The following is a 13,261-nucleotide window of genomic DNA, read 5'->3' as shown; positions in this document are numbered from 1 at the left end:
CTTAGGGAACTGCCCTAAGTGTGGATAGCCTCCAGATGTAGTAAGAAAGGAAAGGGGGAAAAGAGGACACCTAACTTCTGGCTGTTGCCTCTCCTCTCAGATCTCTGAGCACAAGAAGAAACTCCTGCCTTCCTCCTGCTGACGTCATCTCTGCCTCACAGCAGGTGTGAACCATGGAGCCAGGCAACACTCGACCCATCCGTTTGAAACTGGGAGATACAAGATCTGTCCCTCAAGTTGTTTCGGATGTTCGGTCATAGCAACAAGAACATACACAGAACCAGAAAACCTAACCCCCTTCCCAATCGCTCCCTCACCCCTCCAGTCTCTGTTCTTTCCTCCCCTCCTCTTCTCTCCCTCATCCTTCCTCTCCTCTCTTCTCCCTCAGTGACCTTATCCACCCTCAAAGCATTTGATGTCTCACCACCCTCAAACTCTCCTCAGATCTTCGGACTCACGAGGCCTGCCCGACTGCCTCCTCTGGTTGGAAGTGTCAAACTGAAAGCATGACTCCTTTGCTCACCTCCTGACTTACCACAGCCGCTGGCCTTCCTGTCTCAGTGTTAATCCAAACAGTCAAGCCCGCTATCATTCTGGCCCCTCTCCCATCGCTCTCCCTGCATCAGCAAATTCCACAGGCAATAACTTTAAAGTATCTCTGGAATCTGCGTTCTTTTCCCTACCCCAAGCCTGGCCCAAGTCACCATCAGTCCTTGCCTGGATCTATTTCTTCATGGGCCTCCTCATCGCTTCTGATGAACTGTTTCCTCCAAGTGTGGTCCTTCAAGACAGCAGATTATATCACACCTTTCTTCTGCTTAACCTCTCCTCTGAGTAAATATCTCGGGATGTAGCTCAGTGGTAGAGAACTTGGCTAGCATGTACAAAGATAATCCCCATCACAACACACACACACACACACGTGTGCACACATACACACAAAACACAGACATAAACGCACACAGATATAAACACAGGGACACACACAGACACAGATATCAACACATGGACACACAAACATATACACATACACACACAGACACATACATGGACACGCACACACATGCACACTAGCTCTAGCTATACACACACTAGCTATAGTTACACACATACACACACACTAGCTATAGTTACACACACACACACACACACACACACACACACACACACACACTAGCTATAGCAGTAGCAGTACACATGAACCCAGACACAGATTAGATGAGTCAGCAAACAGGAAGAGAAGGCTGTCTTCATCGGTGGGAAGTCCCTTGGTTAGAATTGTGATTGACCGTTGTTGTGAGTTTAAAGAAAAGAGGCCACTGTGGGGAACATGCTTTGGAAGGGTATCACTTGATTCCTTTTTCTTGCTCTCCTGCTTTTCTCTTCCAGCTGCCAAAAAGAGCATCTGCACCCCACCAAGCCCAGTCACCATGAAGTCCTTCCTGCAGACCAGGAAACAATGGGGCCAGCTGATCATAGGCTGTAAACTTTGACAAACTACTCTTGGCTCCCTTGAGCTGACTCTTCTAAGCAGTTAGCACAGCAATGGGACACTGACCCCATAACCCACAGTCACATGGCCTTTAATTACTGTATCTGCACCAACTCAGCCTTAGCACAGGGTTACAGCTCTCTCAAGGGCAGCCTCCTCCTGTTAATCGGTGCCTAGGACAGCAGCAGGCCTTTTAAAGATTCTCCCAGTGTTTGAGCAAATCCACAGGTCCTCGCCTTCCTACACACCCACATGAAAAAAACTGTCCCCAAAGCCACATCCTTTCCCATGCTGACCAAAGTGAAGCTACACAGAAAAGCAAAGTGGTGGCCATCAGATTGGTGGTGGGAGAGAAACCAAACGAAAGCCAAGAAATGGCAAAACTCTGCACTGCCACCAGCTCCCAGGGAAGGGCCATTGGGGCGACAATGGGGAGGAGCTGGTTGCTTTCTGTCTGTGTCCGGAGCTTAGCCTGGGGTCTCACAGGAAAGACTCAATCCCAGGCAAGAGAGAGCCACCTCTCAGTACAGCACAGGGCCCTTTTCTCAGTGCCACCTGCACAGTGGTGAGGTCTAACTGGCCACGTGCCTTTGTGCTGAGGCCCTCGTGGGGGCCTCATGACATCAGGTAAACACCCGTCATTATTGTTTGCTGGAGAAATTGCAGGGCTGAGCAGTGTGGAGCTTGCCCAAGGTAACTGACTGAGCTAGAACTTCCATGTGTCTCATCCCGAAGGCATCCTCCCCGCCCCTAAACAGATGAGGGCCCTCAGAGAGCTAGCAAGTCTTCAGTCTTCCTTGACTCTCTTCCGTCGGACCAACAAACACCCGACTCTTACTTTGTGTGGCTTCTGACCCCAGGTCGCCCCGAAATGCTTAAATATGGATGGAGACTGTTGGGTTGTGTGTCAACAAAAGGTAGGCGTGAACATTGTGGTAAAGGGTGTGTCACTCTTAAAGAGGACGGGAAGCATGGCCACAGGAAACATTTCAAAGGGAGTCACATAGAAGGAAGAGAATTAAAAACAGCCCTGGCTTCTACAAGGAAGTAGATACGGTTTACAGCACAGGGTACACAGAAGCTTCTGGTAGGACAAGAAAGATGAGGGTCTCATGTCAAATAACCTCATACAGTACAAAGATCTCGGGGTGTGCGCCTCGCTCACCTAGGTGCTCCAGAGTGGCAGAGGCAGTGTAGTGGGGGAAGGGCTAGAGCACGCCACAGCACAAGTTGTTTAGGTCGCCACTCAGTAGCCTGGCATTGGGTGGGAGGCATGAATCCACAGTGAGGAAGGAGATCAATTAGGAACCAGGTATTTGTGTGGAGATCACCAAGGGGTGGCTACCACTGTCCTCGGAGAGATGGGGGCAGCACAGTCAGGAGGTCACGGTGGGCTCAGGCTTTATTCTATGTTTGTGTAAAAATAGCAGCTTAACGTGAGGGAAGTGTCAAGGCGGCTTTGGGGTCTTTCTGCTTCAGAGGCTGCAGCCTCCAGAGTGGGCCCGAGGAAGCTCCCTTGTCCAGAGCCTGGCCTTTCTCCATGACAGCTGCTGCCTTGTGTGGGCTGAGGAAGTCTGGTGGCAAGGTCAAGGCCACCCTGTCCCTTGGAGTAATTGAGGATGACAACAGTATTTTGCGTCTCATAGAGACGAGTGGAGATCAAAGGCAGCATGAAGGGGCAGCTGCGACAGGCTGGAATTCCCTGGCAATTCTGAAATTACTGAAATTGGCCACAGTTATGGCTATTTCCATGAAGACTGTTGGCTCCCCGACGCTGTGGAGGGATGAGGGCCTGACGGGGTGAGAGTGGTCTGTGGCGGGCCTGGTAGAAGCTTGTGCTGGCCATGGTTCAGACTTCAGGATGGATTACAGGTCCAGAGATGACTAAAATGGGGCCTGGGAGCCTTCTTGGGGTAGAGGAAGTGAGTTCCAGAAACTGGCTGTCATGGTGGTTGTAATTGCCTCTCAGTAGAGGTGTATGCTGGTTCTCTGCCCCAGGACCTCACTAGAGAATCACGGTATGAACAGCGTGCCTGAGAAAACCACTGGCCAAAGGGCCATGAGAGGAAGCAAGACTCTGACACACACACACACACACACACACACACATACACACACACACACACACACACACACACACCCTGCTGGTGTCAGAGGCTACTCCTGCCTTATCAAGGATGGGATCTGGGGGATGGGTGCTAAAGAACTCAGCCTGAAAGTGATTCTCAGGTCAACTCTAAGGCTTCAAGACTCCAAGCCTGCCTAGGGCTGCTCCCGCCCCACTCCTCCTAACACACCCCCCTCCCCCAATCTGCTACCTCAGATCCTGAGTCTGTGAAGGGAATGTTCCTCACAGAATGTCCCTGTTCTGTCAATATGGCACCATTATTAAGTAAATGAGGAAGCTTATTTAATCGGGGCCTCAGAATTTGCTTTTAAAAGTACATGATGAATTGAAGGCTTGACTAGCAGAGTCGTTGGCTGACAGGAACAATCAAGATATGCCATTAACTCTAAGCAGAGAGGGTGTGTGGATGTGCTTCTGCTGGATGGCTTCACAGAGCACGGACCTCCAGGGCTGCTCCATGGTGCCAGGCGGCAACCCATCACAGGCCTTTGCTGGTGCTTTTTACCCCTCTTCAAAGACTACCATTGTGGCAAGGCTGCCTCCAGATCAACCCTGGGCACTGGGGAACAGTGTCTGTCCAGGAGCCTGATGATCTATGGGGGTCTTAGGATGCTGCTGGAAACTCGTGTCCTGCTATTCAGGATGCGGCAGGCCCGAAAGGCTCCCCATTAAGTTTATGGAGTCTTGGATAGAGGGATGGAGCAGAACAGGCCAGGCAGCAGGAACCCCTGAGAATGTCTCCTAGATCACTGCTCTGTCCTCTTATTGGATAAGTCAGCTTCTTGCATTTTTAATGCTGCTTCCCTTTGTTCAAGACAGAAACCCCAGGGAGTGAGGGACTGCCCTGATGAGCTGAGCTGGTCCCAGTTCACTCTGTGGCTATAGAACATGAATCTTGTGGTGGTTTAAAGAACGAACCCCATAGGGTTATATGTTTAATACTTGGTTCCCAGTTGGTGGAATTGTTTGGGAAGGATTAGGTGTGGCCTTGTGGAAGGAGGTGTGTCACTAGAAGGCTTTGTGGTTTCAAAAGCCCGTGCCATTTCCTGTTAGCCCTTTCTGCCCTGTATTTGTGGATTAAGATCTAAACCCGGAGCTACTGCTTTAGGGCCATGCTTGCCTGGGTACTGCCATGTTCCTTAACCATGATGTTTACGGACCCAGCCTCTGAAAGTAGTAGCAAGCCCCCAATAAGATTTGCTGCAAGTTGCCTTGGTTATGGTGTTTCACGGCAATAAAAAAGTAACTAAAATAAGCCTCTTGGTGGAGAATCCCATCAGCTAGCCTACTCCAGAAGCAACTGCCCCTACTGAAGTCAGGATGCTTGTATCAGCGGGAGTGGGTGTGGATGTCAGACAGGCAGAATCAACAGTTGCCTCTTAACCCTTTCTCTCTATGCAATGGAAGTGATGCCTCACTCTTAAAAACATGGTACAAAAGTGTGTGCCTGGCCCACCTATAGAACAGTGGTTCTCAACCTTCCCGATGCTGCCACACTTTTATAACAGTTCCATACGTTGTGGTGACTCTCAGCCATAAAATTGTTCTGTTGCTATTTAATAACTGATTTTGTGACTGTTAACAAATCATCATGTAAATTTCTGATGTGCAGGATATCTGATGTGTGACTCCTGTGAAAGGGTCTTTTGACCCCCAGAGGGGTCATGACCCACCGGTTGAGAACCACTGCTGTCGAGTGTCACATAGTGCAGTGCGGTGACAGCCTGCCTGGGTCTGTGGCTGTTATGCTGGCTGTATACTCTTGCTGTTGGGACTGAATGCTTACAGACACTTCTCTGAGCTCAGAAGGTGTCACCTTCCATGAAGAAGAGAGGTAGACAATCCAATATTTATGTCCTTCTCCTCTCCTCTCCTCTCCTCTCCTCTCCTCTCCTCTCCTCTTCTCTTTGCTCCGTTGTCCATTTGGGGGTGACTCAGAGTAGCTCAAGGGATCCTTACTACAGGTGTCCTGAAGTCATGGTGACAGTCTGAGTAATTAGCTCACATGCCCTATGGGGACACCGGGTCCCTGTGGTCCCCATGGAACTCCCTTGTGACCTTTATACTCCACACATGATTCTTCCTTCCTTTTAAGGGAACCATTTGAGGTGTTCCGGGGCACTAGATGCTAGCACATGGCTTTCCCTCAAGCTGCCTGATAGGTATTAAAATGTAATTTTGCTTTTCTTGAAAGAGAATGGTTCTGAGGGCAGGAGCACAAATTAAACCAAAGAGAAAAGAAGGCAGTGTATGATCAGCCCCCTCAGGAATCCAGCCTCCTCCCAGGTAGCGACTGCTGCAAACCTCTGCTTCACGACCTCCCAGAGAACTAACTAACCTCTCGTCTCCTGCCTGGGACCCTTCACTGTAGTTAGCAAGTAACAGCCCCAGAAAGAGCAGGCAGGTGACTCCGTCTAGAAAAGCCAAGTGGCCAAACCCTGCCTCCCTCCAAATGCAGTGTCTGCGTTGTGAGAAGGAGGGATGGAGGGAGGAAGGGAAGGAAAGAGACAGAGACAGAGACTATATATCAGCCTTTGCCACTAAACAGCAAGCATCCAGAGCGCCCACGTAGATGCAGAACTGTAGGCAGGGAAACGAGCTACTATTCTGCAACTGAGCCTCTGAAACCAAAGCTCAGAACCAGGATTGTCCCATTCTTCAACCACAAACTCCCCAGTGATTAAATTTCCGAGGGCTATCTCGGGACACTGCAAATCTTCAGCAACAATCAAGCCTGGCTGCGCGCAAACTGCAAAGTGTTAGGAGCAAGAACAGGGTTGTGAACGAAGCTCAGTCGCCAGGTGGCAGATCTCTGTCAGCCATCAGCAGGGATGCGCTGGGTGCTACCTGGGAGGGAGACATTGCCTCTCCTATCTGAATGTGCCAGGCCGGATGCTCTACAACACCCATGGGGTCATGGGCTAGCATGTCATTGCTGCGGTGCCTCCACATGGCCTCTGTGGTTGGCTCACGTGGGCTCTTCACACCGTGGTCTCAGAATTCCAAGCAACCCAAAGGTGACCCAAAGTCTGCACGCACGAGTACTACTTGTGTCTTTGTGTGGGTCACATTTGTCAACATCCACAGACCAAAGTGAGTCCTGCCAATGAAGACACGGAGGAAGTCCTTCCTCCAGGTGATGAGGGTTCTTTCAGCTGTGCCTGTCCCCACCCACCCGGAGCACATTTAGCAGACACACTTTCTCTCTGTGGCATGACGCTTGCTGTTGCTGAGTCCTTACATGTCAAACGTCCCTTTCTTTCTGTTCCTGGTGGCAGAGGCAGGTACTGGCATGGGACCACCTTGCCCTGCACAGCGGCTGATAGTGAGGGCCACTGAGTCCTGGTGAAGGAAGTGGGAGGGGAAGGAAGTAAATGAGAGAGGATGCAAGAAACCCTGGGAAGATGGAGGCATCTCTGAAGGGTATGTGGGGACGACTGAGCTGCTGAGTGTCCTGTGCACCCACTCCGTTCCCAGAAAGCCAGTCTTTACCACAGGTAGGCTCTTCTTACGGCTGGATTCCCTTCCACCTTCCAGATTCTCAGTCCTTGCACAGTTATAGCTTTCTTACCACTCCAAGCGCCTCCCTTCCCCATCCCAGTATGGCTGTGGCTCAGATGATATACCTTTATTTGCTGCCTCATTGTTATGGGGGGGGGAGGGAGGGAGGGAGGGAGGGAGGGAGGGAGAGAGAGAGAGAGAGAGAGAGTCCCCTTGTATCTTCACTAAATTCCCAGCTGCCCCCTGAGGAATGGGAGAGGGATTCTATTATGAAATCCATGAGCCACGAGGTCAGGGATGCTTGGTGGCCACAGTTGTCCCATGTCCTGTCCAGGATCAAATGGAGCTGAGACTCCCACCTGTCGAGTCACTGCAGTGAGACCATGGGTTCCATTCTTTTGGGAGAAGTGAGTTCTCCTTTTGATGCTGAAAAAGGCCCTGTAGCTAGAGGTGTGGTACCCACGGTGCCTCTCATGGATGGGGATGCTGGAGGGTGGAGCCTGACATCAGGACCAAAGGTCTGACAGGAGCCAGCCTCCTGCATTGCCCAAGGGGTTCTGCCATGATCTGGCCCCAGGGAAGGTGATGTTACCTTGGTTAGGTCTTCCCAGAAAGGCTGGTTTAAAAAGTAAGCCTGTTCTTAAAACAGGGTGCAACAAACCAGGCAGGCAGCTTCGGATTCCAGATAAGTGCCAGCGTCCTTGCTATCTCTGTTACCGAGCCCGAGCCCGTAGCGCCCCATGCCCCTCCTCCCATCCTCTTCTTCCAGCTTCCTGCCCAGGCCAGTGAATGACCCCAAGGGTAGAGGAACTTGTTAGAGAGAGAATCAGTTCCCGAGTTCAAGGGAGGGTGAAAGCAGGCAGGGCTCCCACACAACCCGGTGACTAGTGCCAACCTACTCCAACTTTAGCACCACTTTGCGGTCCACACTGCTGGAGGGGATAGTTCCTGGTTACCTCTCACCCACATTCTAGAGCAAGCCCTAAAGTAAGGCAAATATGGCCTTGCTAACCTGGCACCAGGAAGGTTTGGCTGATTAGCGAAGGATACACAGTCACAGGACTTTTCATCAGTGGGTACAGCAATACCTCCAAAAAAATGTGGCTGGCTACTGAGACACACCGGAGGATCCTGCAGGCTCAGCACCTGCCCCTGGATGGGGGAGACCCAGTCACAGCTGCCCGATGCCATAGCCACTGCAGAACTGAAGATGCCAAGGTCACGGGACACCTCAGGATCCCCTCCCACCAGGGATCCTGCCTGGCACTTGCCTCTAGAGGACATTAGTCTGTGACACAAGCAAAGTGGAGGATCCTTGCAGTGTGCCTACTATGTGTAGGGAGCAGCTCTGCATACTATGTGCATTCACTGCCCCCAAAACTCACTGTGACTCCCTTTCACAAGGAGAGAAGTCCAGGCTTGCCCAGAGCTGCAAAGGAAGGAGGCATCAGGGCTGAGATGCGAATCCCTACAAGCTGGCCGTCACAGCCTGAGTTCTATACTCAGTGTAGTCTCCTTTCTGCCACCGAGGGGCCTAGACAGCTGACCCATGTTGCATCCTGCTGGTCTCCTCACTGGGTACTAACTCTGTCTCTCCAGTCTGGCATTCCCGCTCACGTGCATCCCAAATAAAGTCTCGTGAGTAAATCATTGTTCTCAGGGACTGTGCGGTTGCGTTTGTTTTGCGGCCACAATTGACTGATACAATAGGGAAAGGGCTCCCCGAAGAAGGGGGAGGCTGGTCTAGACGAGAACCTATAGGAGTTCACCAAAGAAAGGCAAGAGAAGATGAACTTGAGATGGAGGATGGAGGCGGTGAATGCAAAAGCCAATCAGTAGATGGAACCCCACTGTTGTTCTTAACAGAGACTTAAGCGTTCCGTTTACCAGTGAAGAAGAATTGGGAGCCAGATGCTGGGGTGAAAGCCTCAGAGAGGCAGAGAAAGCACCCAGCTGACCTTCCTCCTCAGCTAACATCCCAAAACGAAAAGGCTCTCCTTCTCCACACCAACTCAAAAACCCTTCAAACTGAATGTCCCTCCCTTCTACTTCCTGTGTGTCTCCTAATTCATCCTCCTGACTTCCTCTTACTGTCAGTTCTTTTCCTATGTTCACTTCGTGTCAGCCGGTTGCTTGCTCCACCTCTTGATCTATGGTTGACTTTATTTAATCCTGTTTACAAGAAACACAAAGCTCTTTGATTAAAGGTATGTGTTAGGGATGGGCACACAATCTTGGGGTTCACGGTGTGATCAAATATCCCATGACACAGCACTCCCTTCTTTATCACTAATTTAAACATCTCCCCCCAAAATGGATAAATTGTTCTGTTAGAACTACCCCCCCCCCAAAGTGTGTGACCAGACTCACAGAAACTAAACACACCCAGTCCTCAGGGGCTGCTCTTATGTGCCTTTCCCTTCCTCTCTGCCTCCAAGACAGATCTTCACCTTGGCATCTGTTACATTTCATCACCAGCATCAGGGGGTTTTAGCCAACAGAACCCTACAGCTCACACTGCTGTGTCTGGATTCTTTTACTTCATGGTGTGGTCGTGACTGATCCATGTCTTCCTTCCTCCCTGATAAATATTCTGTGATGTGTCTGTTCTCCTCTTGGTGGGACTCAAAGTGTTCAGGCAATCAAGGACAAGAGGGATGAGCACTTTCTTAGTCAGGTTTCACATCTTTTATGCCCTCCCTCCTCCCACTCTGGCAGGGTCACATATAGCCAAGGTATCATGGTTTACATATGCTTGGCCCAGGGAGTGTCACGATTTGAAGGTGTGGTCTTGTTGGAGTAGGTGTGTCACTGTGGGTGTGGGCTTAAAGACCCTCACTCTAGTTGCCTGGAAGCTAGTCTTCTCCTAGTAGCCTTCAGATGAAGATGTAGAACTCTCAGCTCCTCCTGCACCATGCCTGCCTGGATGCTGCCATGCTCCTGCCTTGGTGATAATGGTTTGAACCTCTGAACCTATAAGCCAGCCCCAATTAAATGTCCTTATGAGATTTGCTTTGGTCGTGGTGTCTGTTCACAGCAGTAGAACCCTAACTAAGACATAAAGCTATCCTCAAACTTCCTATGTAGTTAAGAATGATCTTGAACTTGTGATTTTCTTGTCTCCACCTTCAGGTGCTGAGACTAGAAGCATGTACCACCATCTCAGTTTGTGTGATTGCTAAGGTTGGAACCCAGGGATTCACACATGCTCAGCAAGTACTCTATGGCATAAACCAGATCCCCAGCCCTTTCAAACATCCAAGGGAGGCTCTGAAGAGCTTGTACAATAAGCAGCTCTTTTGAGGAACCAATAGGAGCAGGTAACCTGGGAGAAGCGAGTGGGTGAAGGAGGGGAGGGTCATACATGATAGGGACTGTAGACATGCCAAAGTGGACTGGAAGCAGCCTTTTCTAATGATAATTAAAGATCACTTGCTGGGGAGGAGGTTGAAGGCCATCAGGGGAAGGGACACAGATAGTCGGTGATGGAGGGATGAGGAGGAGTCTCAGCAGCTGAGACAGGGTTCTCTGGAGACACAGGACAGGACTGGGTTCTAGGACTTCGCACCATATCTAGTGCTTTAAAGCAAACACACGTTTTCCTCTGTGATATCAAGTGTCTCTTATGCAGCTTCAGTGATTGTTGAGGCTAAAGCCTTCCACAGCTCCACTGGCCTGGACATGGGCCCTGGAATAAGACTTTTCTTCTCCTGTGTCTGTCTGTCTGTCTCCCAACTCAGTTGCTCTAGCTGCTGGGTGGTGGGGCTTTCTCTACATGCTTGTATTTCCACTCCGTATGCAGGCTTGCACTAATGAATGAATGAATGAATGAATGAACGAACGAATGAATGAATCAATGAATGAATGGTAGCTGACTTCATCCAGGCGGCATTCGGAGTCCTGCCGGTCTTCTTCTGACCCACTTCAGATGAGCATCGCAGATGCCATGTTCTTCTTCTTAAGCAAACCATGAGTCCAGCCCAGGTCCAAGGGAGTGCAGGGACTCCCACATCCCAGAAGCTGCAGGGTGAAGAGCAGAGAGGGAAAGCTGACCATCGTAGCAGGACAGACAATGAGGTAGAGGAGTCATCACACCAAGTGGCCAGACTTCTTCTGGCTTAACAACTTCTTCCTTTGCCCCAAGGAATCTACATGCAAATCCATTGATACAAGGAACAGAGTCACATACTACATAACAGATTGTTGACTAACAACAAACTACATGTTCATTGATGGTCCCTTAGGAACATAGCCCCCGGGGACATCACGGCTGGTTTAGTCTGTGTGGATACACACTAAGACAAACGTGCTGGACTGGTGAGATGGCTCAGTGGTTAGGCCTGAGGTCCTTCTTGAGGTCCTGAGTTCAATTCCCAGCAACCACATGGTGGCTCACAACCGTCTGTAATGGAATCTGATGCCTTCTTTCTTCTGGTGTGTCTGAAGACAGCTACAGTGTATTTACATACATAAAGTAAATAAATATTTTTGAAAATTAATAAAATGACAAATGTGCCAATAATGTACTCACCAGGATGCAGGCAGTATTTTTTCCTTATGCCATGTACAAAACCACCTTCCACAAAGACCCCCACTGAGGTTTCTTAACGATGTGAAGCTATTTGGGGTCCATGGGCATCAGATCTGGGGATCTCCCTTGGGTTTATGCAGAGTCCTTTGTTCCTGACCAGGAGGTGAGCTTGCCCTAATGGTCTTATTGAGCTAAGGTCAGAAATCAGCCAAAGCTCTCCCTCTAGAGGGACTCTGCCTTAAACAGCCCTAGCTGTAGCTGCCTAGTTCAAAGCTGCCCTAGACAGCAAATGAAGATGGGGGACCTTCTTCACCCACATCCTAGGCTTGAGTCTCTTCCTGGTTAAAGCTCTCTGGTGACACTGTTCAACTTTTCTGGCCTTAGTCTCATCTCTAACATCAAGACCGTACAGCGCCTCTTCAGGGGAGTTGCTGGGAAGGGCTGTTACAGATGCTCTTGACTGGGGGCTCGGCAGCAGGGAGGACTAACCGCCAGCAGCACAGGTAGACCATAGGCATCAACTAAAGCTAGAAACGGCTCTTCCCAGCAGAGAATGTGAGCTCCAGAGACGGGCCCAGGAGGATCATGGGTACTGGCTCTGACTTTTGAACTATCCTCCCTGGGATTCTCAGCAGAAAAACTTGCTTCTGATTTCAAAATGCCAAAAAAATGTGCATTGCTACAATGCCACTGCAAACACCTGGTGGTATGGGCGTTTCTCTCTGTCCAGTTTTTTTTTAGTCCCCTCTGTCCACATTACATGTAACCAGCATCTCTCTCTTTGTGCTGGTGGTGAGGATGAGGGTTATCATTAGTTTTTTTGGAAAATGTACACTCCTTAAATGGAGTTTTTTTTATATCTAAAAAAAAAAAAAATTAGTTGCTCTGTCCCCAGGGAGGCAGCCTTTGACTATTCAAAACTAGGAGAAATGAAGGGTTTTATTTGTGGAAACTGGGGCATCCAGTACCATCTACCTAGGGAAGCAGAGTCGTCTTTTTTTTTTTTTTTTTTTTAAACCACCCACCAACACCTCTGCATACCAAAATAATTAATAAAATCTTAGGGAATATAGTAATCTTGTACATTATAGGCAATCTCCTAATGTCAGGGGTACTCTATCTTCTGGATGTGGTTTGGCTTGAGCCATTGAAATGACCTGGGTCTCAGTGAAGACCTTTCTGAGAACAAACATCTCTGTGCTCAGACCTACACAGGCAGACAGCGTGAAGTTTCTTGGGATCACACAGTCAACCCAGAGCCAGGGCAGGAGAAAGCTCTTTCTGTCGCTGTGTGTTCTCCTGTGCCCTCTGGCCTGTTGCTGCTAGCTCATGGAAGAGACCTCACCTTGACTTAGGCTCCTGGACTCTGTGAGGAGCAATAGTTAGTCATTAATAAAATTTAAACGTAATTTGTTGGGGGAATGCATGCAACTGATATTTCCTAAGCAACAACTGTCTGCCAATCAGTTATGTTTGCCAATATAAAACAGCCAGTCTTTCAAGGCATTTTCCAGGCGTCTGAAGTAAAGTGGGTGCTATAGTTTGGATCTAAGTGTCTCCCAGGCGTGTTTGGGTAAAAGTGTAGCGCTATACCAGGAGGCTGTGAATC

The sequence above is a fragment of the Micromys minutus genome (assembly GCF_963924665.1).
Source record: "Micromys minutus genome assembly, chromosome: 1".
Taxonomy (NCBI): domain Eukaryota; kingdom Metazoa; phylum Chordata; class Mammalia; order Rodentia; family Muridae; genus Micromys; species Micromys minutus.
The sequence above is the reverse complement of the archived record's forward strand: the minus strand, read 5'-3'. Positions refer to the sequence as shown.